This window comes from Chamaea fasciata, unplaced genomic scaffold, assembly GCF_029207755.1.
Source record: "Chamaea fasciata isolate MVZ Bird 193981 ecotype frontalis unplaced genomic scaffold, bChaFas1.0.hap1 SCAF_354, whole genome shotgun sequence".
Taxonomy (NCBI): Eukaryota; Metazoa; Chordata; class Aves; order Passeriformes; family Sylviidae; genus Chamaea; species Chamaea fasciata.
In genome coordinates this window covers 8781-32689 of record NW_027094439.1, presented here as the reverse complement: position 1 = coordinate 32689, position 23909 = coordinate 8781, and the positions used below count along the sequence as shown (strand labels likewise).

The window sequence follows — 23909 nt, the reverse complement described above, 5'->3', positions numbered from 1 at the left end:
GCACTCGCAGGACAGTTAGGGTTCCAGCTTCTGGGAGCTTGGCTATGGGAGAAGTGCAGCAGTGTTCAGAATTCTAAGTGGCAGAAGCCCACTCCCGGGCACAGAGCTCTGTGCAGGAACAGTGGCTCTCTTCTGTGGGAAGCTATACTCACCCCAGCAGGTTCCTGATGTCAGGCTGTAGGAGACATTGGGCACTCCAAGGACAGTTAGGGTTCCAGCTTCTGACAGCTTGGTTCTGGGAGTAATGTGCAGTGTTCAGAATTCTAAGTGGCAGAAGCCCACTCTGGGGCACAGGGCTCTGTGCAGGAACTGTGGGTCTTTTCTGTGGGAAACTAAACTCACCCCAGCAGGTTCCTGATGTCAGGCTGTAGGAGACATTTGGCGCTCCAAGGCCAGTAAGGGTTCCAGCTTCTGGATGCTTGGATCTGGCAGAAGTCCTGTGCTGAACTTATTTTTATCAGTTAGCAGCGCACTCCGTGGCCGAGAGTTCTGTGCAGGAACGGTGGGTCTTTTCTGTGGAAAGCTAAACTCACCCCTCCAAGTTCCTGATGTCAGTTTGCAGGGGGTGTTTGGCAGTCTAAGGGCAGCTAGGGTTTCAGCTTCATGGCAGCTTGGTTGTGGGGGTGAGTACACTGTTCAGAATTCTAAGTGGCAGAAGCCCACTCCCGGGTACAGAGCTCTGTGCAGGAACAGTGGCTCTCTTCTGTGGGAAGCTATGCTCACCGACTAAGTTCCTAATGTCAGGTTGTAGGAGACATTGGGCACTCGCAGGACAGTTAGGGTTCCAGCTTTTGGATGCTTGGATCTGGCAGAAGTCCTGTGCAGAACTTATTTTTTTCAGTTCGCAGCCCACTCCGTGGCCGAGAGTTCTGTGCAGGAACGGTGGGTCTTTTCTGTGGAAAGCTAAACTCACCCCTCCAAGTTCATGATGTCAGTTTGCAGGGGGTGTTTGGCAGTCTAAGGGCAGCTAGGGTTTCAGCTTCATGGCAGCTTGGTTGTGGGAGTAAGTACACTGTTCAGAATTCTAAGTGGCAGAAGCCCACTCCCGGGCACAGAGCTCTGTGCAGGAGCTGTGGGTCTCTTCTGTGGGAAGCTAAACTCACCCCCTGAAGTTCCTAATGTCAGGTTGTAGGAGACATTGGGCACTCGCAGGACAGTTAGGGTTCCAGCTTCTGGGAGCTTGGCTATGGGAGAAGTGCAGCAGTGTTCAGAATTCTAAGTGGCAGAAGCCCACTTCCGGGCACAGAACTCTGTGCAGGAACAGTGGCTCTCTTCTGTGGGAAGCTATACTCACCCCCTAAGTTCCTAATGGCAGGTTTTAGGAGACATTGGGCACTCCAAGGACAGTTAGGGTTCCAGCTTCTGACAGCTTTGTTGTGGGAGTAATGTGCACTGTTCAGAATTCTAAGTGGCAGAAGCCCACTCCGGGGCACAGAGCTCTGTGTAGGAACGGTGGGTCTTTTCTGTGGGATACTAAACTCACCCCAGCAGGTTCCTGATGTCAGGCTGTAGGAGCCATTTGGCGCTTCAAGGCCAGTAAGGGTTCCAGCTTCTGGATGCTTGGATCTGGCAGAAGTCCTGTGCTGAACTTATTTTTATCAGTTAGCAGCGCACTCCGTGGCCGAGAGTTCTGTGCAGGAACTGTGGGTCTTTTCTGTGGAAAGCTAAACTCACCCCTCCAAGTTCCTGATGTCAGTTTGCAGGGGGTGTTTTGCAGTCTAAGGGCAGCTAGGGTTTCAGCTTCATGGCAGCTTGGTTGTGGGAGTAAGTACACTGTTCAGAATTCTAAGTGGCAGAAGCCCACTCCGGGGCACAGATCTCTGTGCAGGAACAGTGGCTCTCTTCTGTGGGAAGCTATACTCACCGACTAAGTTCCTAATGTCAGGTTGTAGGAGACACTGGGCACTCGCCGGACAGTTAGGATTCCAGCTTTTGGATGCTTGCATCTGGCAGAAGTCCTGTGCAGAACTTATTTTTTTCAGTTCACAGCCCACTCCGTGGCCGAGAGTTCTGTGCAGGAACGGTGGGTCTTTTCTGTGGAAAGCTAAACTCACCCCTCCAAATTCCTGATGTCAGTTTGCAGGGGGTGTTTGGCAGTCTAAGGGCAGCTAGGGTTTCAGCTTCATGGCAGCTTGGTTGTGGGAGTAAGTACACTGTTCACAATTCTGAGTGGCAGAAGCCCAGTCCCGGGCACAGAGCTCTGTGCAGGAACAGTGGCTCTCTTCTGTGGGAAGCTATACTCACCGACTAAGTTCCTAATGTCAGGTTGTTGGAGACATTGGGCACTCCAAGGACAGTTAGGGTTCCAGCTTCTGACAGCTTGGTTCTGGGAGTAATGTGCACTGTTCAGAATTCTAAGTCGCAGAAGCCCACTCCCGGGCACAGAGCTCTGTGCAGGAACTGTGGGTCTCTTCTGTGGGAAACTAAACTCCCCCCAGCAGGTTCCTGATGTCAGGCTGTAGGAGACATTTGGCACTTCAAAGCCAGTAAGGGTTCCAGCTTCTGGATGCTTGGATCTGGCAGAAGTCCTGTGCTGAACTTATTTTTATCAGTTAGCAGCCCACTCCATGGCCGAGAGTTCTGTGCAGGAACTGTGGGTCTTTTCTGTGGGAAGCAAAACTCACCCCTCCAAGTTCCTGATGTCAGTTTGCAGGGGGTGTTTGGCAGTCTAAGGGCAGCTAGGGTTTCAGCTTCATGGCAGCTTGGTTGTGGGAGTAAGTACACTGTTCAGAATTCTAAGTGGCAGAAGCCCACTCCCGGGCACAGAGCTCTGTGCAGGAACAGTGGCTCTCTTCTGTGGGAAGCTAAACTCACCGACTAAGTTCGTGATGTCAGGCTGTAGGAGACATTTGGCGCTTCAAGGCCAGTTAGGGTTCCAGCTTCTGGATGCTTGGATCTGGCAGAAGTCCTGTGCTGAACTTATTTTTATCAGTTAGCAGCGCACTCCGTGGCCGAGAGTTCTGTGCAGGAACATTGGCTCTCTTCTGTGGGAAGCTAAACTCACCCCCCGAAGTTCCTGATGTCAGGTTGTAGGAGACATTGGGCACTCGCAGGACAGTTAGGGTTCCAGCTTCTGGGAGCTTGGCTATGGGAGAAGTGCAGCAGTGTTCAGAATTCTAAGTGGCAGAAGCCCACTCCCGGGCACAGAGCTCTGTGCAGGAACAGTGGCTCTCTTCTGTGGGAAGCTATACTCAACCCAGCAGGTTCCTGATGTCAGGCTGTAGGAGACATTTGGCGCTCCAAGGCCAGTAAGGGTTCCAGCTTCTGGATGCTTGGATCTGGCAGAAGTCCTGTGCTGAACTTATTTTTATCAGTTAGCAGCCCACTCCGTGGCCGAGAGTTCTGTGCAGGAACGGTGGGTCTTTTCTGTGGAAAGCTAAACTCACCCCTCCAAGTTCCTGATGTCAGTTTGCAGGGGGTGTTTGGCAGTCTAAGGGCAGCTAGGGTTTCAGCTTCATGGCAGCTTGGTTGTGGGGGTGAGTACACTGTTCAGAATTCTAAGTGGCAGAAGCCCACTCCCGGGTACAGAGCTCTGTGCAGGAACAGTGGCTCTCTTCTGTGGGAAGCTATGCTCACCGACTAAGTTCCTAATGTCAGGTTGTAGGAGACATTGGGCACTCGCAGGACAGTTAGGGTTCCAGCTTTTGGATGCTTGGATCTGGCAGAAGTCCTGTGCAGAACTTATTTTTTTCAGTTCGCAGCCCACTCCGTGGCCGAGAGTTCTGTGCAGGAACGGTGGGTCTTTTCTGTGGAAAGCTAAACTCACCCCTCCAAGTTCATGATGTCAGTTTGCAGGGGGTGTTTGGCAGTCTAAGGGCAGCTAGGGTTTCAGCTTCATGGCAGCTTGGTTGTGGGAGTAAGTACACTGTTCAGAATTCTAAGTGGCAGAAGCCCACTCCTGGGCACAGAGCTCTGTGCAGGAGCTGTGGGTCTCTTCTGTGGGAAGCTAAACTCAACCCCTGAAGTTCCTAATGTCAGGTTGTAGGAGACATTGGGCACTCGCAGGACAGTTAGGGTTCCAGCTTCTGGGAGCTTGGCTATGGGGGAAGTGCAGCAGTGTTCAGAATTCTAAGTGGCAGAAGCCCACTTCCGGGCACAGAACTCTGTGCCCAGTAAGGGTTCCAGCTTCTGGATGCTTGGATCTGGCAGAAGTCCTGTGCTGAACTTATTTTTATCAGTTAGCAGCGCACTCCGTGGCCGAGAGTTCTGTGCAGGAACGGTGGGTCTTTTCTGTGGGAAGCTATACTCACCGACTAAGTTCCTAATGTCAGGTTGTAGGAGACATTGGGCACTCCAAGGACAGTTAGGGTTCCAGCTTCTGACAGCTTTGTTGTGGGAGTAATGTGCACTGTTCAGAATTCTAAGTGGCAGAAGCCCACTCCGGGGCACAGAGCTCTGTGTAGGAACGGTGGGTCTTTTCTGTGGGATACTAAACTCACCCCAGCAGGTTCCTGATGTCAGGCTGTAGGAGACATTTGGCACTCCAAAGCCAGTAAGGGTTCTAGCTTCTGGATGCTTGGATCTGGCAGAAGTCCTGTGCTGAACTTATTTTTATCAGTTAGCAGCCCACTCCGTGGCCGAGAGTTCTGTGCAGGAACTGTGCGTCTTTTCTGTGGGAAGCAAAACTCACCCCTCCAAGTTCATGATGTCAGTTTGCAGGGGGTGTTTGGCAGTCTAAGGGCAGCTAGGGTTTCAGCTTCATGGCAGCTTGGTTGTGGGAGTAAGTACACTGTTCACAATTCTAAGTGGCAGAAGCCCACTCCCGGGTACAGAGCTCTGTGCAGGAACAGTGGCTCTCTTCTGTGGGAAGCTAAACTCACCCCCTGAAGTTCCGAATGTCAGGTTGTAGGAGACATTGGGCACTCGCAGGACAGTTAGGGTTCCAGCTTCTGGGAGCTTGGCTATGGGAGAAGTGCAGCAGTGTTCAGAATTCTAAGTGGCAGAAGCCCACTTCCGGGCACAGAACTCTGTGCAGGAACAGTGGCTCTCTTCTGTGGGAAGCTATACTCACCGACTAAGTTCGTGATGTCAGGCTGTAGGAGACATTTGGCGCTCCAAGGCCAGTTAGGGTTCCAGCTTCTGGATGCTTGGATCTGGCAGAAGTCCTGTGCTGAACTTATTTTTATCAGGTAGCAGCCCACTCCGTGGCCGAGAGTTCTGTGAAGGAACGGTGGGTCTTTTCTGTGGGAAGCTATACTCACCGACTAAGTTCCTAATGTCAGGTTGTAGGAGACATTGGGCACTCCAAGGACAGTTAGGGTTCCAGCTTCTGACAGCTTGGTTCTGGGAGTAATGTGCACTGTTCAGAATTCTAAGTCGCAGAAGCCTACTCCGGGGCACAGAGCTCTGTGCAGGAACTGTGGGTCTCTTCCGTGGGAAGCTAAACTCACCCCCCGAAGTTCCTAATGTCAGGTCGTAGGAGACATTTGGCACTCACAGGACAGTTAGGGTTCCAGCTTCTGGGAGCTTGGATATGGGAGAAGTGCGGCAGTGTTCAGAATTCTAAGTGGCAGAAGCCCACTCCCGGGCACAGAGCTCTGTGCAGGATCGGGGGGTCTTTTCTGTGGAAACCTAAACTCACCCCTCCAAGTTCCTGATGTCAGTTTGCAGGGGGTGTTTGGCAGTCTAAGGGCAGCTAGGGTTTCAGCTTCATGGCAGCTTGGTTGTGGGAGTAAGTACACTGTTCAGAATTCTAAGTGGCAGAAGCCCACTCCCGGGCACAGAGCTCTGTGCAGGAACAGTGGCTCTCTTCTGTGGGAAGCTATACTCACCGACTAAGTTCCTAATGTCAGGTTGTAGGAGACATTGGGCACTCCAAGGACAGTTAGGGTTCCAGCTTCTGGGAGCTTGGATCTGGCAGGTATCCTGTGCTGAATTTATTTTTAGCAGGCAGTCGCCGTCTCTTGGTCAGAGGGCTCTGTGCAGGAAGCGTTGCTCCTTTTCTGTGGGAATCTGGATTCACTGCATCAGGTTCCTAATGTCAGGTTGTAGGAGACATTTGGCACTCCAAGGACAGTTAGGTTTCCAGCTTCTTGGAGCTTGGCTATGGGAGAAGTGCAGCAGTGTTCAGAATTCTAAGTGGCAGAAGCCCACTCCAGGGCACAGAGCTCTGTGCAGGAACGGTGGCACTCTTCTGTGGGAAGCTATACTCACCGACTAAGTTCCTAATGTCAGGTTGTCGGAGACATTGGGCACTCCAAGGACAGTTAGGGTTCCAGATTCTGACAGCTTAGTTCTGGGAGTAATGTGCACTGTTCAGAATTCTAAGTGGCAGAAACCCACTCCCGGGCACAGAGCTCTGTGCAGGAACTGTGGGTCTTTTCTGTGGGAAACTAAACTCACCCCAGCAGGTTCCTGATGTCAGGCTGTAGGAGACATTTGCCACTCCAAGGACAGTAAGGGTTCCAGCTTCTGGATGCTTGGATCTGGCAGAAGTCCTGTGCTGAACTTATTTTTATCAGTTAGCAGCCCACTCCGTGGCCGAGAGTTCTGTGCAGGAACGGTGGGTGTTTTCTGTGGAAAGCTAAACTCACACCTCCAAGTTCCTGATGTCAGTTTGCAGGGGATGTTTGGCAGTCTAAGGGCAGCTAGGGTTTCAGCTTCATGGCAGCTTGGTTGTGGGAGTAAGTACACTGTTCAGAATTCTAAGTGGCAGAAGCCCACTCCGGGGCACAGAGCTCTGTGCAGGAACAGTGGCTCTCTTCTGTGGGAAGCTAAACTCACCCCCCGAAGTTCCTAATGTCAGGTTGTAGGAGAAATTGGGCACTCGCAGGACAGTTAGGGTTCCAGCTTCTGGGAGCTTGGCTATGGGAGAAGTGCAGCAGTGTTCAGAATTCTAAGTGGCAGAAGCCTACTCCCGGGCACAGAGCTCTGTGCAGGAACGGTGGGTCTTTTCTGTGGGAAACTAAACTCACCCCAGCAGGTTCCTGATGTCAGGCTGTAGGAGACATTTGGCACTCCAAGGACAGTAAGGGTTCCAGCTTCTGGATGCTTGGATCTGGCAGAAGTCCTGTGCTGAACTTATTTTTATCAGTTAGCAGCCCACTCCGTGGCCGAGAGTTCTGTGCAGGAAAGGGGGGTCTTTTCTGTGGAAACCTAAACTCACCCCTCCAAGTTCCTGATGTCAGTTTGCAGGGGGTGTTTGGCAGTCTAAGGGCAGCTAGGGTTTCAGCTTCATGGCAGCTTGGTTGTGGGAGTAAGTACACTGTTCAGAATTCTAAGTGGCAGAAGCCCACTCCCGGGCACAGAGCTCTGTGCAGGAACGGTGGGTCTCTTCTGTGGGAAGCTAAACTCACCCCCTAAGTTCCTAATGTCAGGTTGTAGGAGACATTTGGCACTCCCAGGACAGTTAGGTTTCCAGCTTCTTGGAGCTTGGCTATGGGAGAAGTGCAGCAGTGTTCAGAATTCTAAGTGGCAGAAGCCCACTCTGGGGCAGAGAGCTCTGTGCAGGAACGGTGGTCTTTTCTGTGGGAAACTAAACTCACCCCAGCAGGTTCCTGATGTCAGGCTGTAGGAGACATTTGGCACTCCAAGGACAGTTAGGGTTCCAGCTTCTGGATGCTTGGATCTGGCGAAAGTCCTGTGCTGAACTTATTTTTATCAGTTAGCAGCCCACTCCGTGGCCGAGAGTTCTGTGCAGGAACGGTGGGTCTTTTCTGTGGAAAGCTAAACTCACCCCCCGAAGTTCCTAATGTCAGGTCGTAGGAGACATTTGGCACTCGTAGCACAGTTAGGGTTCCAGCTTCTGGGAGCTTGGATATGGGAGAAGTGCGGCAGTGTTCAGAATTCTAAGTGGCAGAAGCCCACTCCTGGGCACAGAGCTCTGTGCAGGAACCGTGGGTCTTTTCTGTGGAAAGCTAAACTCACCCCTCCAAGTTCCTGATGTCAGTTTGCAGGGGGTGTTTGGCAGTCTAAGGGCAGCTAGGGTTTCAGCTTCATGGCAGCTTGGTTGTGGGAGGAAGTACACTGTTCAGAATTCTAAGTGGCAGAAGCCCACTCCGGGGCACAGAGCTCTGTGCAGGAACAGTGGCTCTCTTCTGTGGGAAGCTAAACTCACCCCCCGAAGTTCCTAATGTCAGGTTGTCGGAGACATTGGGCACTCCAAGGACAGTTAGGGTTCCAGCTTCTGACAGCTTGGTTCTGGGAGTAATGTGCACTGTTCAGAATTCTAAGTGGCAGAAGCCCACTTTGGGGCACAGAGCTCTGTGCAGGAACGGTGGGTCTTTTCTGTGGGAAGCTAAACTTACCCCAGCAGGTTCCTGATGTCAGGCTGTAGGAGACATTTGGCACTCCAAGGACAGTAAGGGTTCCAGCTTCTGGATGCTTGGATCTGGCAGAAGTCCTGTGCTGAACTTATTTTTATCAGTTAGCAGCCCACTCCGTGGCCGAGAATTCTGTGCAGGAACGGTGGGTCTTTTCTGTGGAAAGCTAAACTCACCCCTCCAATTTCCTGATGTCAGTTTGCAGGGGGTGTTTGGCAGTCTAAGGGCAGCTAGGGTTTCAGTTTCATGGCAGCTTGGTTGTGGGATTAAGTACACTGTTCAGAATTCTAAGTGGCAGAAGCCCACTTCCGGGCACAGAGCTCTGTGCAGGAACAGTGGCTCTCTTCTGTGGAAAGCTATACTCACCGACTAAGTTCCTAATGTCAGGTTGTAGGAGACATTGGGCACTCCAAGGACAGTTAGGGTTCCAGCTTCTGGGAGCTTGGATCTGGCAGATATCCTGTGCTGAATTTATTTTTAGCAGGCAGTCGCCCTCTCTTGGTCAGAGGGCTCTGTGCAGGAAGCGTTGCTCCTTTTCTGTGGGAATCTGGACTCACTGCATCAGGTTCCTAATGTCAGGTTGTAGGAGACATTTGGCACTCCAAGGACAGTTAGGTTTCCAGCTTCTTGGAGCTTGGCTATGGGAGAAGTGCAGCAGTGTTCAGAATTCTAAGTGGCAGAAGCCCACTCCGGGGCACAGAGCTCTGTGCAGGAACGGTGGGTCTTTTCTGTGGGAAACTAAACTCACCCCAGCAGGTTCCTGATGTCAGGCTGTAGGAGACATTTGGCACTCCAAGGACAGTAAGGGTTCCAGCTTCTGGATGCTTGGATCTGGCCGAAGTCCTGTGCTGAACTTATTTTTATCAGTTAGCAGCCCACTCCGTGGCAGAGAGTTCTGTGCAGGAACGGTGGGTCTTTTCTGTGGAAAGCTAAACTCACCCCTCCAAGTTCCTGATGTCAGTTTGCAGGGGATGTTTGGCAGTCTAAGGGCAGCTAGGGTTTCAGCTTCATGGCAGCTTGGTTGTGGGAGTAAGTACACTGTTCAGAATTCTAAGTGGCAGAAGCCCACTCCCGGGCACAGAGCTCTGTGCAGGAACGGTGGCTCTCTTCTGTGGGAAGCTATACTCACCGACTAAGTTCCTAATGTCAGGTTGTAGGAGACATTGGGCAGTCCAAGGACAGTTAGGGTTCCAGCTTCTGACAGCTTAGTTCTGGGAGTAATGTGCACTGTTCAGAATTCTAAGTGGCAGAAGCCCACTCCCTGGCACAGAGCTCTGTGCAGGAACTGTGGGTCTTTTCTGTGGGAAACTAAACTCACCCCAGCAGGTTCCTGATGTCAGGCTGTAGGAGACATTTGGCACTCCAAGGACAGTAAGGGTTCCAGCTTCTGGATGCTTGGATCTGGCAGAAGTCCTGTGCTGAACTTATTTTTATCAGTTAGCAGCGCACTCCGTGGCCGAGAGTTCTGTGCAGGAACTGTGCGTCTTTTCTGTGGAAAGCTAAACTCACCCCTCCAAGTTCCTGATGTCAGTTTGCAGGGGGTGTTTGGCAGTCTAAGGGCAGCTAGGGTTTCAGCTTCATGGCAGCTTGGTTGTGGGAGTAAGTACACTGTTCAGAATTCTAAGTGGCAGAAGCCCACTCCGGGGCACAGAGCTCTGTGCAGGAACAGTGGCTCTCTTCTGTGGGAAGCTATACTCACCCCCCGAAGTTCCTAATGTCAGGTTGTAGGAGACATTGGGCACTCCAAGGACAGTTAGGGTTCCAGCTTCTGACAGCTTGGTTCTAGGAGTAATGTGCACTGTTCAGAATTCTAAGTGGCAGAAGCCCACTCCCGGGCACAGAGCTCTGTGCAGGAACGGTGGGTCTTTTCTGTGGGAAACTAAACTCACCCCAGCAGGTTCCTGATGTCAGGCTGTAGGAGACATTTGGCACTCCAAGGACAGTAAGGGTTCCAGCTTCTGGATGCTTGGATCTGGCAGAAGTTTCGTGCTGAACTTACTTTTAGCAGGCAGAAGCCCACTCCGGGGCAGGGAGTTCTTTGCAGCAGTGGTGGCTCTGTTCGGTGGGAAGCTAAACTGCCCGCACCAGGTTCCTCATGTCAGGTGGTAGGAGACATTTCGCACTCGAAGGACGCTTAGGGCTCCAGATTCTGGCAGCTTGGCCATGGGAGAAGTGCAGCAGTGTCCAGAATTTTAAGTGGCAGAAGCCTACTGCTGGGCTCAGAGCTCTGTGCAGGAACGGTGTCCCCTTTTCTGGGGAAACTAAACACACCCCCCTGGTTCAGATTGTCTGTTTTAAGGAGCCATTTGGCAGTCTAAGGGGAGCCAGGCTTCCAGGTACTGACAGCGTGCATCTGGGACTAAGTCTGGTGTTCAGAATTCTAAGTGGCAGAAGCCTAGTCCGGGGCACAGAGCTCTCTGAAGGAAAGGTGGCTGTCATTCGTGGGAAGCTAAACTGTCCCCATCAGGGTCCTGATTTCAGTTCATAGGATAGATTTGGCACTCCATGGGCAGTAAGCGTTTCAGCTTCTGGCAGCTTGGATCTGGCAGATGTCCGGTGCTGAACTTAATTTTATCAGTTTGCAGCCCACTGCAGGGCAGAGAGTTCTGTGCAGGAACGGTGGCTCTCTTCTTTAGGAAGCTAAACTCACCCCTCTACGTTCCTAATGTCAGGTTGTAGGAGACATTTGGCCCTCCAAGGACAGTTAGAGTTCCAACTTCTGAAAGCTTGGATCTGGCAGATATCCTGTGCTGAATTTATATTTAGCAGGCAGAACCCCACTTCGGGGCCGAGAGTTCTGTGCAGAAACAGTGGCTCTCTTCTGTGGGAAACTAACCTCACCCCTCCAAGTCCTTCATTTCAGGTTGTAGGAGACATTTAGCCCTCCAAGGACAGTTAGGGTTCCAGCATCTGGCAGCTTGGATCTGGCAGATATCCTGTGCTGAACTTATTTTTAGTAGGCAGAAGCCCACTCTGGGGCTAGGAGTTCTGTTCAGCAGCTGTGGCTCTGTTCGGTGGGAAGCTAAACTGCCCGCACCAGGTTCCTCATGTCAGGTGGTAGGAGACATTTCGCACTCGAAGGACAGTTGGGGCTCCAGATTCTAGCAGCTTGGCCATGGGAGAAGTGCAGCAGTGTTCTGACTTTCAAGTGGCAGAAGCCCATTCCGGGGAACAGAGCTATTTGCAGGAACAGTGGATCTCTTTTGGGGGAAGCTGAATTCACTCCCTAAGTTCCTCATGTCAGGTGGTAGGAGACATTTGGCAGTCCAAGGACAGTAAGGGTTCCAGTTTCTGGCAGCTTGGATCTGGCAGAAGTTTCGTGCTGAACTTATTTTTAGGAGGCAGAAGCCCACCCAGGGGCAGAGGGCTTTGTGCAGGAACTGTCGCCCCTTTTCTGTGGGAGTCTAAACTGAGCCCATCAGGTTCCTGATGTCAGGTTGTAGGAGACATTTGGCACTCGCAGGATAGTAAGGGTTTCAGCTTCTGGGAGATTGGCTGTGGGAGAAATGCAGCAGTGTTCCGAATTGAAAGTGGCAGAAGCCCACTCCCGGGCACAGTGCTCTGTGCAGGAACAGTGGATCTCTTCTGTGGGAAGCTAAACTCACCCCTCCAAGTTCCTGATGTCAATTTGCAGGAGGTGTTTGGCAGTCTAAGGGCAGCCCGGGTTTCAGCTTCATGGCGGCTTGGTTGTGGGAGTAAGTACACTGTTCAGAATTCTAAGTGGCAGAAGCCCACTCCCGGGCACAGAGCGCTGTGCAGGAACAGTGGCTCTCTTCTGTGGGAAACTAAACTCACCCCCCGAAGTTCCTAATGTCAGGTTGTAGGAGACATTTTGCACTCCAAGGACAGTAAGCGTTTCAGCTTCTGGCAGCTTGGATCTGGCAGATATCCTATGCTGAACTTATTTTTAGCAGGCAGAAGCCCACTCCAGGGCAGAGAGTTCTGTGCAGCAACGGTGGGTCTTTTCTGTGAGAAACTAAACTCCCCCGATGAGGCTCCTGATTTCAGTTTATAGGATAGATTTGGCCCTCCAAGGACAGTAAGTGTTCCAGCATCTGGGAGCTTGGATCTGGCAGATGTCCTGTGCTGAACTTAATTTTATCAGTTCGCAGCCCACTCTGGGGCAGATAGTTCTGTGCAGGAAGTGTCACCCCTTTTGTGTGGGAATCTGGACTCACCTCATCAGGTTCCTGATGTCAGGTTGTTGGAGACATTTGGCCCTCCAAGGACAGTTAGGGTTCCAGCATCTGGCAGCTTGGATCTGGCAGATATCCTGTGCTGAACTTATTTTTAGTAGGCAGAAGCCCACTCTGGGGCTAGGAGTTCTGTTCAGCAGCTGTGGCTCTGTTCGGTGGGAAGCTAAACTGCCCGCACCAGGTTCCTCATGTCAGGTGGTAGGAGACATTTCGCACTCGAAGGACAGTTGGGGCTCCAGATTCTAGCAGCTTGGCCATGGGAGAAGTGCAGCAGTGTTCTGACTTTCAAGTGGCAGAAGCCCACTCCGGGGAACAGAGCTATTTGCAGGAACAGTGGATCTCTTTTGGGGGAAGCTGAATTCACTCCCTAAGTTCCTAATGTCAGGTTGTAGGAGACATTTGGCACTCCAAGGACAGTAAGGGTTCCAGTTTCTGGCAGCTTGGATCTGGCAGAAGTTTCGTGCTGAACTTATTTTTAGCAGGCAGAAGCCCACTCCGGGGCAGGGAGTTCTGTGCAGCAGCGGTGGCTCTGTTCGCTGGGAAGCTAAACTGCCCGCACCAGGTTCCTCATGTCAGGTGGTAGGAGACATTTGGCACTTGAAGGACAGTTGGGGCTCCCAATTCTAGCAGCTTGGCCATGGGACAAGTGCAGCAGTGTTCCGACTTTCAAGTTGCAGAAGCTCACTCCTTGGCTCAGAGCTCTGTGCAGGAACGTTGTCCCCTTTTCTGGGGATACTAAGCACACTCTCCTGGTTCAGATTTTCAGTTTTAAGGAGGCATTTGATCGTCTAATGGGAGCCACGGTTCCATCTACTGACAGCGTGGATCTGGGAGTAAGTGTGGTGTTCAGAATTCTAAGTGGCAGAAGCCCACTCCCGGGCACAGAGCTCTCTGAAGGAAAGGTGGCTGTCATTCGTGGGAACCTAAACTCTCCCCATCAGGCTCCTGATGTCAGTTCATAGGATAGATTTGGCACTCCAAGGACAGTAAGGGTTCCAGCTTCTGGGAGCTTGGATCTGGCAGATGTCCTGTGCTGAACTTAATTTTATCATTTAGCAGCCCACTCCGTGGCTGAGAGTTCTGTGCAGGAACGGTGGTTCTCTTCTGATGGAACATAAACTCACTTCTCGAAGTTCGTAATGTTCAGTTGTAGGAGACATTTGGCACTTGAAGGACAGTTAGGGTTCCAGCTTCTGGCAGCTTGGCTCTGGGAGAAGTGCAGGTATGTTTAGAATTGTAGATGGCATAAGTCCACTCCTGGGCATAGCGCTCTGTTCAAGATCGGTGGCCCTTTTCTGTGGCAAGCTGGACTCACCTGATCACATTCCTGATTTCAGTTTTTAGGAGGTGATTGGCACTCCACGGCCAGTCTGGGATTCTGCTTCTAGTAGCATGGGTCTTGGGACAATGCTGATGCATTCAGAATTCTATTTTCCAGAAGTCTAGTTCCATGTAGAATGCCTTAGACTTGACTGGATGTTCCTTTTGTGGGAGAGTTAAGTCACCCCCTTAGGGTCCTGATGTCTGTTTTTATAGTCCGTTGGTAGTATGTACCCTCCCTGCATCCTAGTTTCGGTTTATTGGGTTTGGGTGAAATATTCTTCTATTGCTAATTTTTGGAGGGAGACTTCTCCTCTGACCCTAAAAATCCTGCCTGCCCTAGATTGAAAAAAGTAACTCCCCTAATTTGAAAGCAGTTACATGTCGTTTTTATAAGATGTCCGTCAATCTGCTTGCAACATTGCTACAACCCTCATCTTTCTCCATCTAGATTCCAAAACATTACTCTGCCTGGATTTCATATAGGTGTTCACCCGGTTTCAAAGTATTAAACATGTACGTTTCAAAGTCTCCATTGCAAAATACGGGATGGGTTCTGCAATACCAGAATCACCCAGTTTCAACATGCCAAAACCATTCTATTTCATAATGTTAGAATGTTAAGTTATAACATCTCTAAGACAATTTCTAAATATCAATTTGCAAAGTATCATTTCTTTGATGTCTTCTATGGATGGGATTCCTAATCCCCAAAACTGCCATACTGTCAAAATGGGATCTGTGTGAAATATTTTGCCCTCTGAAAAGGTTTTACCTAATGACCATTAATCTATTTTCATCATACAGCTACATGTAGTAAAAAACAAGCAAATACTTGTAGTAGTTTTCTGCCTAGATGGATCTCAGAACTGGCATTTCCCAAACTAAGGATGGAGCAGATCTCTTCCCTGGATCATCCTGGAAAATTTGTTTAGTAGGCAAAGGGAATTTTTATAAATTACATTAATATGTTACTGTAATTTAGGGTGGACCAGCCACCGGCAGCAGGACTCCGGTTTGCTCCGGGCCGGTCAGGATTAGACATAAGTCACCTGGCAACCCCCCTGGCTCCTTAAGGGACACGTAGAAGACCTCAACAGAAACACAATTCAGTAAGGATTCCTAAGTAAATATTTCTGGTAATTGCTTACAGTCTGGGAAAAATTTCCTAAATAATTACAAACTTAGGACTTCTGGGAAGGAATTCTGGGGATAGAACTTCCATCTCGGCCACCGGCCACAAGAAGAACAGTTCTCTCCCACAGAACGGAAGCCTAGCACCCCAGCGTTTCACAGGCAGACGAAGGGTCACGCAGGGGAACGAACAATCTGCGGGACCTTTCTCGACCTCATCCCACAATGCCCCCTGTCTTCAGAGGGTTTCCTGGGCACACCCCTGTGGGGAGGTGCTAGTTCAGAGGGGCCTAGCTGTCTCTGCTTTTTAAGGGCTTGAATTTTAGGGAACACTCCCCTTTTTTCTCCTCCCTGGAGAGACTTAAACTGAAGGAAACTCCTCTTTTCCAAAAATTTTAGGAGATTAAGTTAAGGGGCACAAGCCATTTATTTTCCACGTCACAGTTTAAGCAGAGGTAACTGCCCATATGCTAATTTTAAATTGAAGGAACCCGTGCCTTTTTCAGCATTTTAAGGATTTAAAATTGGACTTCAGTTGCACTCGAACGGGTACCCCGGTAACACCTATCTCAGACGGGAGCAATCCAGGCGTATATATAAGCTTAACACCACCTGGGAGTTTATTCTTTTTCTCCTTTGTAATTAATACATTGATATACTTACTTAGAGGTGCTAATGAGCCTTACACCATTCATAATCTTACTGTTCTTTGTCATCCTACTTAGTCACTTGTGGAATACTAATTGCAGTCACCCAGGAATAATTACCCCCGTCAACAGCAAATTACCCAAATTACTATCTTGCTATGTTACTAAAACGCTAAGTTTTATTTTTGTCCTCTAGCCTGAAGTCATTACAGCCAAAACAGAAAAATAGCATTATTACCCCAAGGAGTTTTTTTCTCTATCGAGCCCTGTACTTACCTTGCATTTGAGTCAGAGGAGCCAAACAGCTGCAGCTCCTTCGAGAGCTTTTATACCCCGTGGGAGTTGCCTCCTCCCTTTTCCCGGGCATTCTGGGAACGAGGGGCGGGCCCAATCAGGGGTATATTAACCCCAGCTTTTGCCAAGGGGCTTCATTCCCTCCTGGGAATCAGCCAGGGTAAGAGCTCTCCTCTCATTTCAGCGAAGAGGCTCTATTAGCTTATTTTTGTTAGGTGTTTTTGGGCACCTACAAATAACAGGAGCTTTGAGGACACTACAAAGAAGATGCTATCAAATACAGGGAGTATTTAAGTTCAGGGGTTTTGTTTGCACATTCAGGGGAGGAAAGGCGCTTTTGTAATTTCTGGGTTTGTTCTCATTTTCTTTTAGGAGGAGCAGTACTCCTGAAGTTATAGGTCACATCCAGCACGATCTTCCAGATTCTTTCAGAAGATTTGTCACCTCAAAAGGGCCACTGTACACGTCAGAGGCAACGACCGAGATCCAGGCTTCCGATCGGTAAGGCGAGGACTACGTTCAGGGTACCCGGTTGAGAGTTAGCAGGTTTTGAAGGCAGCAAAATGAGGAACGACCTGCATTTGAGGGCCTCCCCCAAGGCTTTTTTGCAAGTAATAGCAGCTGCATTTATGCGTCTTATAGCACAGAAGAGCACCTAAGATACGTAAATGTGAGCACCTAAGTTTTGCTCACAGACCTGCCCTACAGTTTTGCCCCCTGCTAACTCAGGTACCGGACATTGTAACAGCCCTAGGCTTAGATGCGGGACGAAGCCACAGACTCGAGGTCCTGGGCACGCTTAGGCGAGGGCGAGCGGCCGCCCCCTCGGGATTCGGCGCACGCGCCGCTAAATTCGTGCATCGATTTTCATTTTTCTTTTTCATAGCTAAGAGGCTAATCGGCGATCGGAGGGCCTTCTGAGACAGACTTATTTCCAGTCCAACGTGGATTCACCTTACCGGTCATCTCAAAGATAAGTCAGGGGCCACGGCCTCGAGATAGGACGACAGGGGTGTCAGAAATTTATGGGTCCGGTTTAACAGCTACCAGAGGGGCAGGGGTGTCCCTTAAGGGGCCACTTAGGACAGCCGAAGGGAACGGCTATACTTCAATAGCAACTACGGGGCACGCAAGGCAGAACGGTCCCCGTCCGCATCGTGCGGTCCGGCGCGCAGCGTCGTCCAGCCCCACTCAGCGATCCCGTTAGCTGTCAAGGGGAAGCCTTAATTTTGATCCCAATGCTGTGGTGCAGGGCAGTCCAGTCCTGGTGCATGTCCTGTCAGTTGTCTGTTGTGCACTCTGTGTCTTTTGAGTGTCTTGTATTTCATGTCATTTTCTCTGGCTTTTCAAGGGGCCATCAAAATCCCGGCATCATTTTTAGCATCTCCGGTCCCTCAGTTCCTCGGCCAGGCGCCGATACCATCAAACCATCGACTCGGGAGCTCAGGCCAGCATGGGAATCGTATTTATTTTCAGAAGCATCCAGTTTACTGTCTTTTCAGGTCTTGTTCTGAGCTGTACTGACAGCCAAGCACCACCACGATCCATTCCGGTGGATTAGGACTTGTAAGGATGCAAAGCTAGGGAGAGGATTCTGACCGGAGCATTCTCGAGCGTCCATCTTTGCGGTTCTTGGGATAATTCATCCCCTTAGCATCTTTTTTCCTGCAGGTTTCTCTGAGCCCGGTCAGCTCTCGTTTCAGCTTACCTCGATCATCTCCTCCCGAGTTCTCTCGGTCCTCAGGGTCATTCCTCTCTTCGAGATTTTTTCTTTCCCTGTCGCGTCCCTTTGTTTGTTGTGTCTTGTGTCACGGGTGTGGGTGTGTATTTGGCCCAGCGCTGCTCTGCCCTGCCCTGTAGCACAGCTGGGTGTAGGGGTAATAGGACAAATTTGAAGTGCAGGGTGCATTGGCTTCTAGGTGTGATCTGTAGACTGACCAAGATGTGTGGAGCTGTCAAGTTATCCTGCAGCCCTTTGACTTTTGTCCTAACTTTCTTTCAGATGCAGACTGATTAAACCTGTGGCAGAGCAGCCCCTATCGGTGGAGTCGGTTCTCCCGAGAAGGTCAGTCCGAGTCGGTCTTTGCAGGGGAGGGGTAAATGGTGGCTCTGTTACAGCCCTGACCTTTGTCTTTGTTTTTAGGAGCTAATGCAGGATATTGGCAGTCCAGAAGAAGCGGGCAAGGTGAGCATGGACCGGTGAACAGAAGCAGTTGTTATTTCTCCGGTGTCAATTTCTGGTGCAACTCTCACCATCCACTGTTGGGTTTTTTTTTTTTTTTCAGGTGGTCTGGTTTTGAGATGTCCTGTTTGTGGATTCCAGCGGCCAGGTAGGTGTCAGCTTATGTCAGTTGCAGTTTGTCTTTGCAGGGGCAGTGTAATTGGTGCCCTTGTTACTGCCTGTTTCTTTGTCTCTATTTTTAGGAGGTAAAGCAGGATGTTGGCGGTGAAGGTGAAGCGTGCAAGGTGAGCATTGATCTGCGGACAGAACCGGTTGCTGTTGCTCAGGTCTCAGTTTCTGGTGAAAATCTAATATCTGCTGTTTGTTTTCTTATTTTTAGCTGGCCCGCTTGTGAAATGTCCCGGTCGTGGGTACCAGCAGCCAAGAGGGTGTGTGCTTAAGTCAGTCCCAGTTTGCCTTTGCTGGGGCAGTGTAAATGATGACTGTGTTACAGCGTTGTTTTTTGTCTTTTTTTTTAGGAGGTAAAGAGGGATATTGGCAGTCCAGGTGAAGCGGCCCAGGTGAGCATTGTCCGGTGGATGGAAGCAGCTGTTATCACTCAGGTCTCAATATCTGGTGCAACTCCAAGGTTGTATTTTTGTCTGTTTTAGGCAGTCTGCTGTCATTATGCTGAAGTCCCTTCTCCAATGTGGTGATGGACCGGGTCCCTCTCTTTGGAGCCCTTCAGAAGCATTACAGGACTGTGTGATCAAGCCTCGATTTCTCCGTTTGAAGCTGCTTTCCAGGTAGTCTTTGATAACGGCCGAGGAGTCGGGGAGGCAGGGAGGAGAGGAGGAGCGAGGGTCCTCTCAAGTATCAGCAATGTCAAATCCCTTGTCTGCTCTTAATCCAGACCTACGCCCTGACGATGCCATCACCCTCCAAGCACGGCCGAGGCAGCGGGCCCGAGCACCCGGGCGTTCTCAAGAGGCGGTGGGTAGCAGAATTGTTGGGTTTTGGGCGATGCAGTGTAAGACCACACAGTGATGTTTGCTTTTCTTTATTGCAGCTGACTAAGAGAGAGCAACCTGGTGTTAGGAGGAATTTCCCTGACGGACAGCCGGCCTTCCTTTTCACCTGCCAGGATTCTGCATCTCCAGATGTCTGAGAGATAAGTGGAGGGCTCCGAGCCACGGAGGGGATGAAAGCGGGGGGCCGGGTTGGCTTTCCACCAGGCGGGGGTTTGGAGACGGGGCCATCCAAGAAGCGGCCCCTTAGGCTTCCTACAGGGAAAGTCTCCCTTTTGATCTCCATGGCGAGGCGTGCAGGGCAGAGCAGTCCCGGTGCTTGTCATGTCCCTCGTTTGTTGCGCACTCTTTGTTTCATGTCTTTTGCCTTAGCCCTTCAAGGGGCCTACCAAAAACCCTGGCATCCCTCTTAGCCTCTTAGGACTCTCAGTTCCTCGGCCAGGTGCCGATGCCCTCGGACCATCGACTCGGGAGCTCGGGCAGGCATGGGCATCGTATCTCTCTTCAGAAGCATCCAGTCTAATGTCTTTCTAGGTCTTGTTCTGAGCTGTACTGACAGCCGAGCACCACCAGCATCCATTCCGGTGGATTAGGACTTGTAAGAATGCAAAGCTAGGTAGCAGAGTGTGACCGGAGCATTCTCGAGCGTCCATCTTTGCGGTTCTTGGGATAATTCATCCCCTTAGCATCTTTTTTCCTGCAGGTTTCTCTGAGCCCGGTCAGCTCTCCTTTCAGCTTACCTCGGTCATCTGCTCCCGAGTTCTCTCGGTCCTCAGGGTCATTCCTCTCATCGAGAGTTTTCTTTCCCTGTCGTGTCCCTTTGTTTGTTGCGTCTTGTGTCACGGGTGTGGGTGTGTATTTGGCCCGGAGCTGCTCTGCCCTGCCGCACAGCTGGGTGTAGGGGTAATAGGACAAATTTGAAATGCAGGGTGCATTGGCTTCTAGGTGGGATCTGTAGATTGACCCAAGATGTGTGGAGCTGTCAAGTTATCCTGCAGCCCTTTGACTCTTGTCCTAACTTTCTTTCAGATGCAGATGGATTAACCCTGTGGCAGAGCAGCCCCTGTGGGTGTCATCGGTTCCCCCGAGAAGGTCAGTCTGAGTCGGTCTTTGCAGGGGAGGTGTAAATGGTGGCTCTGATACAGCCCTGACCTTTGTCTTTGTTTTTAGGAGCTTATGCAGGATATTGCCAGTCCAGGAGAAGCGGGCCAGGTGAGCATTCACTGGTGGACAGCAGCTGTTGTTGTTGCTCCGCTCTCCATTTCTGGCTCAAGTCTAACCATCCACTGTTGATTTTTGTTTTATTTCAGGTGGTCTGCTTGTGAGGTTGTCGTGGTTCAGGCTGGCAGTGGCCAGGTGGGTGTGAGTTTAAGTCAGTCCCAGTTTGGTTTTGCCGGGGGGGTGTACATTGTGAGTATGTTACAGCCTTGTTTTTTGTTTTTATTTTTAGGAGGTAAAGCGGGATCTTGGCAGTCCAGGACCAGCTGCCTAGGTGAGCATTGACTGGTGGATGGAAGTGGCTGTAATCGCTCAGGTCTCAATTTCTGGTGCACCTCTAAGCTTGTATTATTGTGTTTTAGGTGGTCCACTCTTCTTCTGCTGAAGTACCCTCTGCCATGAGATCATGAACTTGGGCACCTTTTTTTGTGAGCCGTTCAGAAGCATTACAGGACTGTGTGATCAAGCCTCAATTTCTCTGTTTGAAGCTGCTTTCCAGGTAGGCTTTGATAACAGCTGAGGAGTTGGGGAGGCAGGGAGGAGAGAGGGTCCTGTCAAGTTTCAGCACTGTCAAATCCCTTGTGTGTTCTTAATCCAGGCCTACCCCAGGACGATGGCATGACTCTCCAAGCACGGCCGAGGCAGCGGGCTTGAGGGCCTGGGTGTTCTCAAGAGATGGTGAGTAGCAGAATTGTTGGGGTTTGGGCGCTGTGCTGCTAAGATCACACAGTGATGTTTGCTTTTCTTTATTGCAGCTGACTAAGAGAGAGCAGCCTGGTGTTAGCAGGAATTTCCCTGAGGGAGAGCCAGCCTTCCTTTTCACCTGCCTGGACTCTGCATCTCCAGATGTCTGAGAGATAAGTGGAGGGCTCCGAGCCACGGAGGGGACGAAAGTGGGGGGCCGGGTCGGCTTTCAACCGGGAGTGGTTTTTCAGTTGGGTTTGGAGCTGGGGTTGTCCAGGAAGCGGCCCCTTAGGCTTCCTACAGGGAAAGTCTCCCTTTTGATCTCCATGGCGAGGCGTGCAGGGCAGAGCAGTCCCGGTGCTTGTCATGTCCCTCGTTTGTTGCGCACTCTTTGTTTCATGTCTTTTGCCTTAGCCCTTCAAGGGGCCTACCAAAAACCCTGGCATCCCTCTTAGCCTCTTAGGACTCTCAGTTCCTCGGCCAGGTGCCGATGCCCTCGGACCATCGACTCGGGAGCTCGGGCAGGCATGGGCATCGTATCTCTCTTCAGAAGCATCCAGTCCAATGTCTTTCCAGGTCTTGTTCTGAGCTGTACTGACAGCCGAGCACCACCAGCATCCATTCCGGTGGATTAGGACTTGTAAGAATGCATAGCTAGGTAGCAGAGTGTGACCGGAGCATTCTCGAGCGTCCATCTTTGCGGTTCTTGGGATAAGTCATCCCCTTAGCATCTTTTTTCCTGCAGGTTTCTCTGAGCCCGGTCAGCTCTCCTTTCAGCTTACCTCGGTCATCTGCTCCCGAGTTCTCTCGGTCCTCAGGGTCATTCCTCTCATCGAGAGTTTTCTTTCCCTGTCGTGTCCCTTTGTTTGTTGCGTCTTGTGTCACGGGTGTGGGTGTGTATTTGGCCCGTAGCTGCTCTGCCCTGCCGTACAGCTGGGTGTCGGGGTAATAGGACAAATTTGAAGTGCAGGGTGCATTGGCTTCTAGGTGGGATCTGTAGATTGACCCAAGATGTGTGGAGCTGTCAAGTTATCCTGCAGCCCTTTGACTCTTGTCCTAACTTTCTTTCAGATGCAGATGGAATAACCCTGTGGCAGAGCAGCCCCTATGGGTGGCGTCGGTTCCCCCGAGAAGGTCAGTCTGAGTCGGTCTTTGCAGGGGAGGTGTAAATGTGGCTCTGATACAGCCCTGACCTTTGTCTTTGTTTTTAGGAGCTTATGCAGGATATTGCCAGTCCAGGAGAAGCGGGCCAGGTGAGCATTCACTGGTGGACAGCAGCTGTTGTTGTTGCTCTGCTCTCCATTTCTGGCTCAAGTCTAACCATCCACTGTTGATTTTTGTTTTATTTCAGGTGGTCTGCTTGTGAGGTTGTCGTGGCTCAGGCTGGCAGCGGCCAGGTGGGTGTGAGTTTAAGTCAGTCCCAGTTTGGTTTTGCCAGGGGGATGTACATTGTGACTCTGCTACAGCCTTGTTTTTTGTTTTTATTTTTAGGAGGTAAAGCGGGATCTTGGCAGTCCAGGACCAGCTGCCTAGGTGAGCATTGACTGGTGGATGGAAGCTGCTGTCATTGCTCAGGTCTCAATTTCTGGTGTAACTCTAACATCCACTGTTTAATTTACTTTCATTTTAGGTGGTTCACTTGCCAGATTTCCTGGTCCTGGATGCCAGTGGCTTGGTGGGTATCAGCTTGAGCTTTATGTATTACTGAGTTCTGTTAGATTGTGGTGATTGTGTTTTCTCAGTGACTCAGCCTGCTGTTTTCTTTGTGTCTTTGCAGGTGCTGCTACTGTCCTACACATGCCAAGGATTAGGGGCAAGCGGGTAAGTTGGCTTTTAGGCATTAGGGGTGATCCATAGGCATGGGGTGTGTAGCAGCATGCTAAATGTGTACCTTTTCCTTTTGCAGGTACCCTCTGGGTAGACTGTGGAGCCAAATCAGTATCTGAGGTGAGTTGGGGCAGAGGTGCTTGGAAAGCCTGGGGATTAGTTTCCTGTCACACAATTTTCACAGTTTGTACTTTGTTGTCTTAGGTATTGAGAGGAGGTGCGGAGCCTAAGTTTGGATACGGCAGTGCCGAAGTCCTCGGAGGATGGATTTTGTCCGCTCGTCTTCCAAAAGATAAGTGTTGGGGCTTGTGTTTGGGTGCAGGGGAAAGAACTTTGGAAGTGGGAGGCAATTTCACATTAGCTTAGAAGAGAGGGCCCTAGTGGGATGGGTCCCTCTGAAGTAATGGGAGAGGGTTTCCCCTCGGTCTCGCCGGAGCATTTGCCGGGCAGGGCAGTTCAGCATTCTAGCGTGTTTTGCGTCGTCAGCAGTCTTTGAGTCTCGGCGGCTTAGTGGACGTTTTCACCCGACGAGGTTGCCTTTCGTCCGGAGGCATCGCCACGGTCACCCGGCAGTCATCGCTTTCTTCACTCGGCTTCCCGAGGTTCTGGAGCGTCCTCTTAACAGCTTAGGCACTTAGTCTAGTGAGCAGTTTTGTTTGTATTGACTTGCAAGTGACTATGTTTGTATTGACTTGCAAGTGACTATGTTTGTTTTGTATTGCAAGTGACTATGTTTGTTTTGTATTGCAAGTGACTATGTTTGTTTTGTATTGCAAGTGACTATGTTTGTTTTGCATTGCCAGTGACTCTGTTTGTATTGCATTGCCAGTGATTCTGTTTGTATTGCATTGCCAGTGACTCTGTATTGTATTGCATTGCCAGTGACTCTGTATTGTATTGCATTGCCAGTGACTCTGTATTGTATTGCATTGCAAGTGACTCTGTATTGTATTGCATTGCAAGTGACTCTGTATTGTATTGTATTGCAAGTGACTCTGTATTGTATTGCAAGTGACTCTGTATTGTATTGTATTGCAAGTGACTCTGTATTGTATTGTATTGCCAGTGACTCTGTTTGTATTGCATTGCCAGTGACTCTGTTTGTATTGCATTGCCAGTGACTCTGTATTGCACTGCCA

At 50.6% G+C, this 23909-nt stretch overlaps 4 long non-coding RNA genes across 5 annotated transcripts in view; all 4 read left to right on the top strand.

Annotated features, from left to right (window-relative positions):
• Window positions 1–17474, top strand: part of LOC136305302 (uncharacterized) — a 47913-nt gene extending 30439 nt beyond the window's left edge. Inside the window, exons 1-3 of one of the 2 annotated variants that reach the window (XR_010725230.1) lie at window positions 15999–16012; window positions 16225–16353; window positions 16739–17474. This is a non-coding gene — a long non-coding RNA (uncharacterized lncRNA). Of the gene's footprint in view, window positions 1–15998; window positions 16013–16224; window positions 16354–16738 lie in introns of those variants that run through there. The other variant, XR_010725231.1, reaches the window with a different exon arrangement.
• Window positions 17475–17852: 378 nt separating this feature from the next.
• Window positions 17853–19158, top strand: LOC136305304 (uncharacterized). Its single transcript, XR_010725233.1, has 9 exons — window positions 17853–17917; window positions 17996–18037; window positions 18138–18182; window positions 18277–18318; window positions 18414–18462; window positions 18553–18594; window positions 18685–18819; window positions 18927–19006; window positions 19083–19158. It is a non-coding gene; the product is annotated as an uncharacterized lncRNA (long non-coding RNA).
• Window positions 19159–20391: 1233 nt separating this feature from the next.
• LOC136305308 (uncharacterized) lies at window positions 20392–21656 on the top strand. The gene is made up of 4 exons (XR_010725240.1): window positions 20392–20533; window positions 20622–20758; window positions 20858–20937; window positions 21015–21656. It is a non-coding gene; the product is annotated as an uncharacterized lncRNA (long non-coding RNA).
• Window positions 21657–22719: 1063 nt separating this feature from the next.
• Window positions 22720–23412, top strand: LOC136305309 (uncharacterized). The gene is made up of 3 exons (XR_010725241.1): window positions 22720–22764; window positions 22850–22890; window positions 22975–23412. It is a non-coding gene; the product is annotated as an uncharacterized lncRNA (long non-coding RNA).
• The last annotated feature ends 497 nt before the right edge of the window (window positions 23413–23909 follow it).